At 43.1% G+C, this 13,744-nt stretch overlaps 1 protein-coding gene across 3 annotated transcripts in view; it reads right to left on the reverse strand.

Moving 5' to 3' along the window:
- ARK2N (arkadia (RNF111) N-terminal like PKA signaling regulator 2N) overlaps nt 1-12,505 on the reverse strand; it is a 45,672-nt gene extending 33,167 nt beyond the window's left edge. For 2 of the 3 annotated variants that reach the window (XR_012584940.1, XM_074570357.1), the window contains exon 1: nt 12,338-12,504. The gene's annotated coding sequence lies outside the window, so the exon portion shown is untranslated. Of the gene's footprint in view, nt 1-12,337 lie in introns of all 3 variants that reach the window. The other variant, XM_074570356.1, reaches the window with a different exon arrangement.
- Nucleotides 12,506-13,744: the final 1,239 nt, after the last annotated feature.

Consider the following 13,744-nt stretch of genomic DNA (forward strand, 5'->3'; position numbering starts at 1 on the left):
GGTAATAAGGTAGCACAGAGACTGGTAACTTCACAAAAGCATAGCTGGTCGACGTTGACACATGTCATCTGTGTGTGAAAATATATTTGCTCTGATGTGGTTTGTACTCTCCAGGTGCCTTGAACTGGCTATTTAAAAAGTCAACAATTTGAGTATTAGTACATATATAAAACAGAACTTGATATTTATGTCGGTGGGAAAAAAAAAAAACATCCGTCGTGACTCAGACTTTGTTGCAGGGAAGAACACAGTTCAGGAGAAAATATCTATGCCAAAGAAAGCCTTGTCTCAAAGAAAGAAAAAAAATGTACTGATTTAGTTCTACTTGAGAAATGTATAGGTCAGAGAGACGAAGGGACTGCAGTGAAAAACTCCCATTCCCTCCTTGCCACTCACTTTTCTAGTAACAGTACTAGAAAAGGTAATGATGCTAGAGAAAGACCAGTTTCTTACTTACTAAATGAGAACAACATAGCACTGAAAAATAAGCTGTGATGCTTACAGACACAGATGGATACTTAATTAGACATTGCGAAAAAATGTCATTCTCCTTTTTCTGATGCACAGATACTGCACTGATGATTTTAAAAGGCAGCTCTGTAAAAACTTCTGTGCTAGATTTTTCCAATGGAAATTATTTTATTTTCCAGCCACATGTAAAACACACCAAGAAGTAGAAGCCATTAAATATTTAACTGTACCTTTACCTGGGAAATTATTTTCGAATTGTGGAGTCATTTGTAAAGGCACATAATTTGTACGCTATGAAAAGTGCACTTTAGTGAAGAAATCCAGAAGGATTTGAAGGTCAGATCAGCAGAGACAGCCCAGCCAGTCTAACAGCTTGCTGCCACCAACAGGTATGGGCTTTACCCCCTACTCCTTTACCACCTAATCGTGACTGTGCAGTCATATTCCCTCCTTTGTACCAGAACTGGCTCATCCTTTCTTGAATAGATTCACTTCATTAAGGCAGCAGAAAACAAAACCAGAAAATAAGTGAAATTTTCTGCCAGAACTGGCAGGAAGGAGGGAATGGAGGGCTAGCAACAAACCACCCCTTTAGGAAAAAAAAAAGCCAAATCTGATGAAAACCAACCTGCTGTTTGGACTCATCACACCTTGAACTCACAGATTCCAACTAGACCCAGGAGAGGGTGCTAAGTGTTTCTTTCACAGCACAGTTTGCTCTGAGAAGAGAGTTTTTGAAGCTAAAAAAATTATTAAAAAGCAAAAAATTAAATTCAAACAGAGGTGTTAGAAGCTTCCTAAAGAACAACTATCACAGAATGTATGCTGTTAAGTAATATATGCTACTGCACAAAGAGTTATATCGAAGATGGCATGCATGCCTTTTATCAATCAATAACTGGCCACTCATACATCCTTCATAATATTTTTGTTTGGTTTGCTCTCAGTAAATGTTCTTATTTATAATTGTGTATCCTACAATGTCAGCAGGAAATGAGTTTCACCTGAACAAATGATAAGGCCTGGAATATTTAATAAACACCACGATAGCCCAACCTTAATCGTACATTATCATTTTAGGTGTTACTGAACTGATTCACAATAAAGAATGGCCGGCTTGTATGAAGCAAACCAGTTCTTCTTCTCAGCAGCTGTGGATATGACAGATTCTTACTTTAAAAGTACTAAGTATTTCACAGCAGCTTGCTGTTAGAAGTCACTTTAGTTATTATTGACACATTTCCTGTTATTCAGAGTCCAACAGACCACTACTTTTCCCTGCTTACAATGATAACACCTTCTTATGCCACTTCTAGCAATTATTTAAATGAAAAAAAATATCTAGCAGAACATTGTCTTTTAATGCCATTTCAGCACTGAAAGAAAACAGTGTGAACAACCTGCCTCCGTGCACCACTAGCCATTCATTTGCAAGCTGTAATTTGGAAAAAAAAAAAAAGAAACCGTACCTACGTTTTTGCAGAAAATAACATCAAGTATGTTCTTTAAGCTTTTGTGACTACATAAATTAAACGCTAAACTGCAGTACTGCATAGGAGTTACTTGTTCAGAATACACAGCTGACTACAGAGATCCTTCCAGAGCACGTACTACCATGCAGCTCCAGCATCACAGAAGTCAGTATTTTCATCTCAATCCAACTATGGTTTCATACATATACAGAACTAAAGACTACAGTGGCTCACACCTACACATAAACAATTATTTCCATTACCAGTGGATCACATTATCTCACATGTATCCGATGTAACTGAGCACAGATGGAACAAATCACAGGTGTGAGAGAGGAACAATAAACGTATACAACTGAGGCTAATAAAATTACGGAAAACAGTTGACTTTTTAAAAAAAACTAGAACGTAAACACTCAGAGAAGCCCATCAAAAACTCCAAATCAAACACTTGACAGACTACGTGTCTAAGGATGGTGGGATGGGAAAGGGCAGAAGCAGCACACGATCTGGGTACCGAAGAGGGCCTTCTAATAACGCACAGGTCTGCTTCATAACATAGGAGAAGCTTTTGGAAAAGACCAATGTCCTCTTCTGCCAAGAGAGCCACGTAACTCTGAAGATCTGAAGTGCTAAAGACTCTGGCCACCTCTGAAGCTTCAAGAAAAATGTTTGTAGGCATACCTGTGTGTTGGTCATGCTTTTTTTCTACTCCAATCGCCCTCCTTTCCATTAAAAGACAAGAAGCTTAATTTGGCAAACTCACCAGTGCAATCCTAGTATGAATAACACATACAGACATGCCCAACACCACAATGTCTAAGTAACTAAAAACTAAGTAACTAAAAAATAATTAGACCTCTATCAGAAAAAACTAATCTACATCCAGACAAACGTAGAAGTACCAACGATGTATGCACTTCCCAAACACTGTCTTTTGCGCTCCTTCATCTCCTCCCCAAGATGCCATACATTCTTTTTTATTTTCTTTTAAGTGTCGTGTCATACCCATGCACTTAAAACAACAGAAGTGTGACCGGCACTCAATTTAACTCAAGACAGTTGACTCAGCTCTGTGTGGATGTGTGTGCACGATGCTAGAGAGCAGATTTTTCATAACACTAAGCCACCCCCACACAGTACCATGTAATTTATATAGTGTTCCTTTGAAAATGCTGCCCTAAAGCTGACTCACTGGCATACAATTCTACCTAAGGCGCATTTCTGGGAGTGGAGCTGGCTCTTTATCAGATGATTCATAAATCAGGCCTGGTAGCAACCCTAAAGAATAGGAGCCTGGTAAGAGAACCGTGGTGCAAAACAAAAGAAGAAAAGATTAAACTAATGCTGTGTTTCAACTGGTTTTGCATAAACAAATGAAGGTTAAAAATAGGCTGCTCCTACTGAGGGCCCAACATGCTGCATATACAAATTATCCAAGACTGAATAAAAATTACAAGTATATGTGTTAAAAAAAAAAAAAAAAAAAAGGTCTGCAGAGCATCCTTTGCAACCTTGAAAAGTGACATTTTACATTGTGAATAAGAAGCAAGAATTTAAATTTAAATACAGGTTTTTGCACAGTAATGCTTAATGCATATATTCTGCCTCTTCTAAATGAAAGGTAATTACCAGCTTTGGGTTAGTTCTCAAGCCTGCACACAGGCTTCCAGAAACACTCACCAGCTGCACTGGAAACCCACGAAAAAAAAAATCATAGTCCTCAAAAAAATAAAATTCATTAGCGCACAGATAAAGGCACACAGGGTTGGCTGCACTTAGCCTTCTAAAACCTCATTTCATTCTCATAGTGAAACCATTTTTTTAAAGTGTGCAGCAATTTAAAGTCTACAATGCTCTCTATCTAAAAATGAGAGGGGGCACATTTTTATTACTATCTGTTCCTAAAAATTTAAGCGACTTGCTCTTAGATTTTTCATTATTCTTTCAACAAAACTAGTAGCAGAAATTAATGCTAGGATAGCCACGCTTCATTTTTTATTTCTGTCTCCCATATATTAGCTTGCAGAAGATCACCCTACTGAGGATCATCACACGGATGCACCATCTTTTTCAAAGATTTTGAGTTTAACAAGTTTTCCCACTTTACCTATCAATTTTTGTTACTCAAAGGAAATGTATTCTGCACTTTCTCTGATAGTTCATGTCATTCTATACAAACAGACCTTCTTTTCTCAAGAAGTGTTGGCCTATCGTTCTACCATGCTCAATAATGCTCACAGAAAACCTACATTTTTAAATTGCTTGGGAATAACAGTAACAAATTAATCCTGATCTTCAGAGCACAGATTTTCTTTCTACTAAGAACATTATACAAAATATCCTTAAAGTAATCACACATTGGGTTACCTGCTAATAGCTCCAACTGGCTGATCAAGATAACTTCGATATAACTTTGAAGTAGCAAAGCCATCTCAGTAGAGCAGTATTCATTTGACAAGCACTTGTGCTGTCTCCTGCGAAAGTCAAAGCCAGTCCAGCATGGGCAGGCACACGTGAACTCTTTGTACCTCACTACTGCTGTTATTTGGAAATCTCAAAGCAGCAATGAGTGCTGTGGGACATAGGCTGCATTTCCAGGAGCCCTTAAGTCCATCCTGCCACTGCAAAGAGGTCAACTGCCTACCTGCTGGGCCAGGTAGAGCCATTAAGTCTTTCTGTAATCCAGCTTCCCAGAGGAAAGTTGTGCACCTGACGGCAAGGCTAGTGGGCTGAATGAGATCAGAGTCAGGGTCCGCAAGTAGAGCAAGGTGAGCATCTTGCACAACAGACAGCAGGGACAGGACTGGAGCAAGGGAGACCATTGGACAATTCACCCCATTCTTGCAAAACACCACCCCAAAATTGCACAACCCTTGACATCAGGAGGACAGATACTCTCAGTAGATAAGAGAGCTGTTTTGTCAAGTTCTGGGTAACGTTCCTTTCCACTAAGAGTGCTGCCTACCTAACCCATGCTGCTACAACCGCCCAGGCTGTCTGGCGGGTACTTCCGTAGCTCATGCAGCGACTCGCCAGCATCTCCTCATCTCTTACAGCCATCTACAAGCTCAAGCTGAACGAGAAGCGGAATGGATTTATGACAGCCATTTAACAAAGATGAGTTAAGTGATATTAAGTGACTCTACACTTTATAAGTATTTTATGATCAGACCTTTTTACACATCTTTGCCACAGGAAATACACATAACCGACCCTCAGGTATTCTAAAGCTCCGAATACTTTAACTCAATACCAGTCCTGTGTGTTTGCCTGAAGCCAGTATCTTCGTGCCACAGGGCAGCAACATCCTCATTTTATGGTCTGGCCAGCTGAAGAAGAGAGACCAGGTGACACGTCCAAATTCTACAGAAAGGCTGGAAAGGAACTGTAAGCCAAACCCTGATCTCCAGTCATTTTCTCATGCACAAACTACTAAGATTATTCACTTGTTGCTTTGATTATTAAGTTAAAGTCACATCACCTTCAAATTTTGAAAATTTTACTAACCATAAGGCAACTCTTGACACCAAACCCTTGATCATTTTTTGACCAGTAATAAGAGCTGCCAATTGATTCCAGTGGCGACAGGTTACTAACAATCAATGCTGTTGTTTTTACATGTCCAAAGCGCTCCTAAAGAAGAAAACACTCATGACACTGGTCGGTCATGACCTAATTGGGAGTCGGTAAGGAACAGGTAGGTATAACTTCACTAGAAAGAAAGCTCACCCAGTCCACTGAACCATACTCAAGAGCACAGCTAACTCAAGACAGCTAACTTTTGAGTCCAAATCTTTACAAATTCTAACATTCTCTTCCTTAGTTGAGCTTTCCTAAGAAACTAATGCAACAAAAAAGTTAAATTCTTGTAAGACACTGCAGTCATAGACAAACATGTGGACACTGGCAGAATTAGAGGGACTGCGGCACAGTCTGTTATGGAAGGAGAACGAAGCCTGGTAACGAAAAAGGACAGTGAAGGATAGGGTTAATTTAGAATAAGCTTTCGACAAACAAACAGATGAAAAAACAGTATGACACAAGTTGGTCCTACAAATGAAAAGAACTACTTTAGGTATTTCAAAAAACAGAACTGACTGGGTCAAAAGTCAGTTACATGCGCGTTATGAATAACGCCTCTAACACGGGTTTTACTACCAAATTACTTCCTACAGTATTTACTCCCAGTTGGCAGAGGTGAAGAAATTTGACCTCTACTCTGAGAGGGTAACAGACAAACCAGGAAACAGACATTTCTTTCCCACTATATACAGAAGACTTTGCATATATTTGACTACAGAAATTAAATGAGAGCATGTAAGAGGATACCAAGTTACCAGCCATAAAAAGAGCACAAGAAAATTAAAAGGTAGTTTTCATCAGTACCATGCAAGTACTGACAGGGGAAAAAAAAAAAAAGCACACAAGACCACCTCAAAAAACTTCCTTACCCTTAAATAAAAGCACTATTTACCCGAAAATGATCTGTTGCAGTATTGTTCTTGATTTAAGAAAAAGCAGTTCAGCTGGCAGAGCTTTCTTAAGAATAAAACTTGCTCCTGTTATCAACAGGAGATGTAAACAATATATACAACTTCCCCAGCAAAAGTGGAGACAGGAGAAAAAAGAGCATCGAGTCTGGAGTATTAATTCAACCCCAGTCTGTTCATTCAACAGAGTCTTATTGCCGTACCTTGATGGCTTCCACACCAACAAACAGTGAAATCCACTACAGGTGTTCAGAAGTAGAAAAAACATTTCGATCTTAAATAAAAAAGCGAAATCAAGTGTCAGTTATCAAACCAACTTTAAGTCGAGGTGAGGTTCTGTAACTTCATAAATCCTCAATAATTAGGTAAGTCTGGCAAGATACTCACTAAAATTCCCTAGCTTAGTTTTATGGTATCCAACAATTTCTGGATTTTCTTTATTATAGTGAGCAGGTCCAAAGCCTGTGAATTGCCTTTAAGGTGACTTATTAATATCGGCAACTGGAACCATAGAAAATAAAACTTCACCTTAAAGGTTTTTTAAAAACAACGCTCAAAGAAATGGGTTTTTTTTTGGTTATGCGTGTGGGTTTTTTTTAATAATTCCTCACAGATTCCACATAGTACTGATCAAAAGGTATTACCAGCTCTGGAGGAACCATAGCTATTGACAACAAAATGGTATTTATCAGTAATTCAGCTCATGGGCACTGGTGCCCCCAAGCCCATTCTTTCCCACAATGACAACTTCATTTCCAAATGACATCTTATTAAACACTACAAGGCCTCAGGCTACCGGCATTTCATCCAACTTACTTCATTAGTAGACAGCCTCTAAACCCCCCTTATCTCACATTATATTTCCAACTTCAAGCACATGGAATTAGTGGACAGCTGCCTGACCTATTTCTCTACAGACCCCCTTCCTTAAAACTTTTCTTTTGCCAGATTACTTAGAACTGCCTCTCTAGCATGAGCTGGCATTCACAGAGACCAAGAACCATGAAAGTGACGTGAGGAGTTAGGAGATTACCAGCTGATGAGAAAGCCACAGTACTGTCTTAACCTTACCTGGTTATCATTTTAAGTTGCTTGGTTTTACTTCAGGAAGTTTGAGCATACAGCACATCCTCAAACTGGTATCATGGAAATGTAATGTTCCCAAGGAAAAACAAATGACTGAAATGGTAATAACTGCATCGCCACACAGACAACTGGTATTATGAAGTCTAGCTCTTAGTTATTCTCAGCTCTGCTACTGTGAGTCACTTGGTCCCTACCCATTTTGGATGAATGGAAGTTAAATCTGCCTTCTCTAAAATAAGTCTTGAAAGGCTAATGACCAAGCACTGTGAAACAAGACATTACAGCAGAAATGTAGCTAAAACACTTATCCAATCACGGTCTTGCTCTGCCTGCTCATTTCCAGGAAATTTTGAAGCATCATAGCGGAAGAGCGCTGTGCAGGACACTGCAGGAGTCTCACTATAAAGTCAAATCTGTGATCTATGTATACTGAAACAAAAAAGCGAGCTTGAAAGAGTCTTAAATACTTGCATTTAATTAAAAAGCGACCACCTGTTCTGATTATGATTTAAAAAGCTGTCAGACTGAGCCCTAACAGCTTTTAAGCTGTCCTCTTGGAGACAAAATATCACAAGGCGTGATACGGCTGAAGCCTGTGCATTATTCTGCTACTTCAATCAATTTCTGAGCGTTCAAGAGCCAGACTATGTGGCCAAATTGATATAAAACCCTAAATACTTTCTTAAATAAAAAGGGATATTAGGTTGGATCATTCCAAATCTAAAGCTGACTCACCACATGACCACGGGCGCATTACTTGACCTCCCTGTGCATTCAGTAATGCATCTGCAAACGGTGTAACGGCAACACCTCAGCACCTGAGCCGCATCTCATTTTCCGTCCTGAATGAGTAATCGATGGCAGAAAGCAAGTAATTTCCGTGGAGAAACTGCTGTACTCTACAAGCTCTATTCACGCTGATTGACATGTGAAGAGGGAACACTAACAAGTGGGAATGGGCAACCACACATTTAAATTTCAACCCTTAGCAGTAACACTGAATAAGCGACAAGGTATCAGTCACTCCAGTCTAGCTCTGAGATGTACTCTGGTATGATAAACTAGCCACAGAGGCTAATATTTACACTATATGCACATTTTCGTTTACAGTCTCTTTCATCCAGTTTTGTTTTTGCTTACAATTGCACATTTGCAGACATTGCACGCTAGAGCTCAAGTCACAGACTCAGAACTGCATTATATATACTCCAAAAACCTGGAACAAAGATGCGACAGAAAGACAACACAAATCACCAGTAAATTAATACTAAGTTTCCTGCAATACTTGCTGACAGAGATTCCACTGTCATAACAGTTCAGCTGCTCCTGAGTTACAGTGCTAAACTTAAAGGCATGAGCATTGGTTCTCTGCTGAACTCCGACTCACTGGAAAACAGAGACAAAAGTGGTTTCCTTGCCACGTAAGCCTCAGGTTATCTCAGAGCTGTAATTGCACAGCACCACACAACTTCAGACCAGAGCTCTTTCCCAGAGCTATGGCGTCCCCTCTCCCCCCCTGCCGCTTCATTTTTGGTTCCCCATTGCTACCAAAAATGTTCAAGCCAGTAAAGACTTTCAAGTTTTGGTACTTCTTTTTCAGAGTGCTTGTTCTGAAGTGCAAGTTATATGCTTGCAACCATGGTATTTAAATCTTTCACTCTGATCTAGTAAATATGTTATTAAATGTGCTGATCGCTTTCTGTCAATGTTTACAGTTTTGTAAGTCATTTAGTCAACTGCAGATAAAAACACAGAAGCTGAGATTGACCGTAGACCCAATTCTGTCAAAACCTACCATCAACACACTAACTTTGAGACGTCACAGAAAATGAAATACAGGTTGCTTGAAACAATTTACTCATTTGTAAAGTTTCCAAAGCTTACGCGTATCTAGTGGAGACATTTCGGTCAGAGGGCAACCAGACAGTTGTGAATGTCCGGTCTGCAGCTGCTTTCATGGTGTGGTACACAGAGACTCCCGTCTCGTTAACAGATGTTTAAGTGATATGTTGATATACAGGTAGGTCATAGACGGCACATACATTCTTGGTGGAGCAGGAAGTTGATGTGATAACATACAAGAGATGGTGAAAAAAGTGAACAAAACCAAGGCAAGGGAAAAAGCCTGCATTTTAAAGGTAAGTACACAGCAAGGAGATGGGGGGGTCAGGACAACAAAGGCAATTATTTCTCCTTGCTCCGATCAAGTTACACCAACTTATGGCCCTAACATTTAGTGTTCAAAGCCCCTCATGATTTTCCATATTTGCTCTTTGTTCATCGAATCTTATCTCACCTCATTAATCCCCACCTCCTCCACACTGTCAGCTGCCAGCGTGATCTTGCCCATTTGTCAAATGCACACAAACACCCTTCCTACCTCTCTTTTATCAGTTAGAGCAGCGCTTGGTTTGTGTGTATCGTGACCACTCTGTACTGACCATTCTCAACTGCCTTGTGGTTGCCCTCAGGTTCCTTCCCTTTTCCCCTCCCTCCGCCAGCACCCAGTTTAATGTATCCACTCATTTCCCAACTTGTTTGTGCACTTTAATTTCTACCAAGCAGGCAGCCTTCGTGCGCTTATCGAGCGCAAGCATAGATGGCCAGGCTGTACTGCAATACACATCATACGGTTGGATGTGTAAGACCACAGTCCTTTCCTCTTCCTGATTTCTCAAGAATTTCTCATCGCACCTCTTCATGATGCCAACTAGCCATTAGGCTGAAGAGCAAACAGAAATAGTCGACACATTATAATTAAAAATTCAAGTGTTTAAAAATGAGTCAGAACTGTTATCCTCATACTTGAGCATAAATACCAGCTGCCCAAACTCACGTACTACCTTCTATCACTCTTTCCTCCTTATCCCCTAGACAAAACACCAGTGATACTGGCATACCAGAACCACAGAAAGCAGTATTTTATCAGCTTTCAGTAGCCACATAACCACCCCCTTTGGAGATTCTTTTAGCAGAACCAGACTGTGCTAGGTCACTAGATATGATAAAGATTCAGAAGACCATGCTTAAAAACAATTGCTGTCGGACAGCTGAGTTCTCCATTCTTCATTTCACCACTTTTGCATAGTACATGAACCTGGGGGGAGGACGTCTGGGTTTATCAAACACATGACAAGCAACTTACTGTTCTCCTTAGAGCTTTTTACAAACCTATTTGCTCTGCACTGGCAATGTTTCCCTCCTCCAGGGCAACAGGGGAAGCTGCACTGTTGTGACTGGCTGATTTTCAGCTCTTGTATCACAGAAACAGCAATTACAGGCATTAACAAGGGCAGGAGAACCACAAGATAAACACCTCAAAAGAGCACCATCACGTTTCCTCAAGGTCAAACATTAAGTTTTTTTAACAGACTTAAGCAACACAAGATACTTTAAGAGAAACATATGAAATGTAACATTTGTCTGCTGTTCTAAGGGGAGAGCTATTACTATTTGCCCTTAAAATTTTAGCTTGAAAACTGGAAACACAAAAACTCGTTTACAAGTGAAATTATTATTTGATCTTATGCTTGACAAGTACAAGAAAAGGCTTGAAACCAAATAAAATCTAGTGGAGGGAAATTACAAGAAATTTTACATTTTTAAAGAGACGCTCAAGGGTTTAAATTCTTACTACCAATTCATTTCTAAAAGTCAGAATTACGTGGCAGTGAAAAAAACCCAAACAATACCAAACAGGACTGACTTATGTCATAGCATCACTACACACACGTCTTTTCAGCCTCTGAAACGCTGTTAGGTACTTTGTCCTGCTTTAAAGTATTAAACTAGTTACAACCAAGATGTTGTTTAATTAAGTTTTTGCAGTTAGGGATCCAAAAAGGTACCTACAAGCTTTACGACAAGTAGCCCTGTTGCACCACTAACAAAGACATAAATACAATTAAGTGCTGCTTAACAAAGGGGGAAGCTCTCCCTACCAGCTACACCTAAAAAAAAATAAATCACTAAGTCTTTAAAAGAGTGGCCTTTATAGTAATTGTTTGATAACCTCAATGCAAAGCAAGTTACAATACTGGAACAGGAGGAAATAGTTAAAATATTACAAGTCTGCTCAGACTGCCTTTTTTCCTCTTTAAAAAGAACAAGTAGCACAGTTAAACTTTATATTCTCCTCGGATGGCCGTGCCACTTAACACCACACCTGCAACCTATTTGATGTTAGGAGCTCAAGGGGAGCTCAGGCTCAATAAGCAACGAACAACTTGAACTTTTTCCCCTCCCACTTAAAATATATATTCCCACATCACCCAAGGTAAAGTAAAAAGAGAAAAAAAAAAATAGAGAAGCATAAAAGTAGAGCTTTTACACTCCTACACGCCTTGGTTTTCGAAAGCTTTTTCTCCCCACAGCTCCTACCACCCCACAAGACATTACACAGAAGTCCTGGGAGACACAAAGCCGACAGAAGTTGCTTCCAGGAGCCGTGGCAAGGCTTCCATCCCCCGGCTCCAGGCAAGGTTAGGACATAAAAACAACAATAAAGCAGCCGCTAGGCTGGTCTCCGGGCACCCTGACGGAGGTCATCCCTCACCGAGGCGCTCACCCACCTTTGCCCGACACCCCCCGGCGGAGGATGCCCGGCCCCGCTGGGACCAGGCCCCCCGAGGGGCGGCGGGGCCCTACTCGCCCGCTCCCGCCGGCGGAAGGATGCGGGGTGGACGGGCTGGGAGGAGACGAGGCCGGTACCCGCCTCGCCCGCCCACAGCGGGGCTAACGGAGACGGTTCCGCCGCCCGCCCGGCTGCGGCGAGGCCGCCGGGCCCCAGCGGGGGCGATCCCCGGCCCCACTCACCTGGAGGACACGCAGGGCCCCTCCTGGGCGGCGGCAGCTGGAGCATGGGCGGCCGGGAGGAGCCGGGTCTCGGTCGCCGCCGCGCCGCTCCCCCGCCTCAGCCCCCGACGCCAGAGAAAATGTCACCGGAGGCCGCGGGGCTCCGCTGCGCGGCGTCACTTCCTCCCGCCGCCGTCGCCGGAGCAGCCGAGCGCGGCCCAGAGCGGCCGCCGCGCCCCACAGCGCCCCCGCGCGGCGGAGGGCCGTGCCGCCTCCCGCGCCTCGGCGCTGAGGGGAGCGGCGGGCGGGCTGCGGCACACGCACACCCCGCACACCCCACGCACACCCGTGAACACGCACACGCACAGCCCGACACCCCCGGGAGACGCCTCCGGGCCCGGCGGGGCGTCGCCTGAGGGGAGGTACCCGGTCTCGGCCGCAGAGCGGCCTGCTGAGGTGCCCACGGGCGTGGCGACGGGGCAGGTGTGAGAGGCCCCGTGCTGCCTGAGGGGCCGGGCGGCCGGCAGACACCGCCCGGGCTGCTCAGGCCGGCAGGGTTGCCCACCACCGAGGCAGCCAGCGGCTGGTAAATCGGCCAGGAGAGAGACCTGCCTGTGGGCGAATGTCACACCGCTGTCTTTGGTTTTCCAGAAGCAGAAGTGTGCAAACCCAGCACGGAGGTTGGAGGTGACTCACCGGAGGAAAAGAGCAGAGGAGGGTGCGGAAGGAAACGAGGAAACGACAAGAAAGAAGCAGCCCAGGCTGGGGTCTGCCTGGCTGGGGAGCAGCTCCATGGAAGGGGACCTGCGGGCTCTGGCGGACAACAGGCTCGATAGGAGTGAACAGTGTGCTGCTGCTGCTGCTGTGGCAAACAAAGCCAACAGGATGCTGGGCTGCATCAACAAGGGCATCACCAGCAGAGATAAAGAAGTCATTATCCCACTCTACTCAGCGCTGGTCAGGCCACTCCTGGAAAACTGTGCTCAGTTTTGGTCCCCGCTATACAAAAGATGTGGACAGGCTGGAGAGGGTCCAGAGAAGGGCCACCAAGATGATCAAAGGACAGGGAAGTCTGACGTATGAGGAAAGGCTGAGAGAACTGGGTTTGCTCAGCCTCGAGAAAAGAAGGCTTAGAGGACACCTTATCACCACATTCCAGTATTGAAAGGGTGGCTACGAAGAAGGTGGAGACTCACTTTTTACAGGGAGTTGCCTGGAAAAAATGAGGGTTAATGGGTACAAGTTGCTCCTGTGGAGATTCCAGTTGAACACAGGAGGAAAACTTTTGACAAAGAGAACACTCAGCCATTGGAATAATCTTCCCAGGGAGGTGATGGGTTCCCCACCATTGGACACTTTTAAGATTCAGCTGGACAAGGTGCTGGGGCATCGTGTCTAGACCGTGCTTTTGCCAAGAAAGATTGGACC

The sequence above is a fragment of the Larus michahellis genome, chromosome Z (genome assembly GCF_964199755.1).
Source record: "Larus michahellis chromosome Z, bLarMic1.1, whole genome shotgun sequence".
NCBI lineage: Eukaryota > Metazoa > Chordata > Aves > Charadriiformes > Laridae > Larus > Larus michahellis.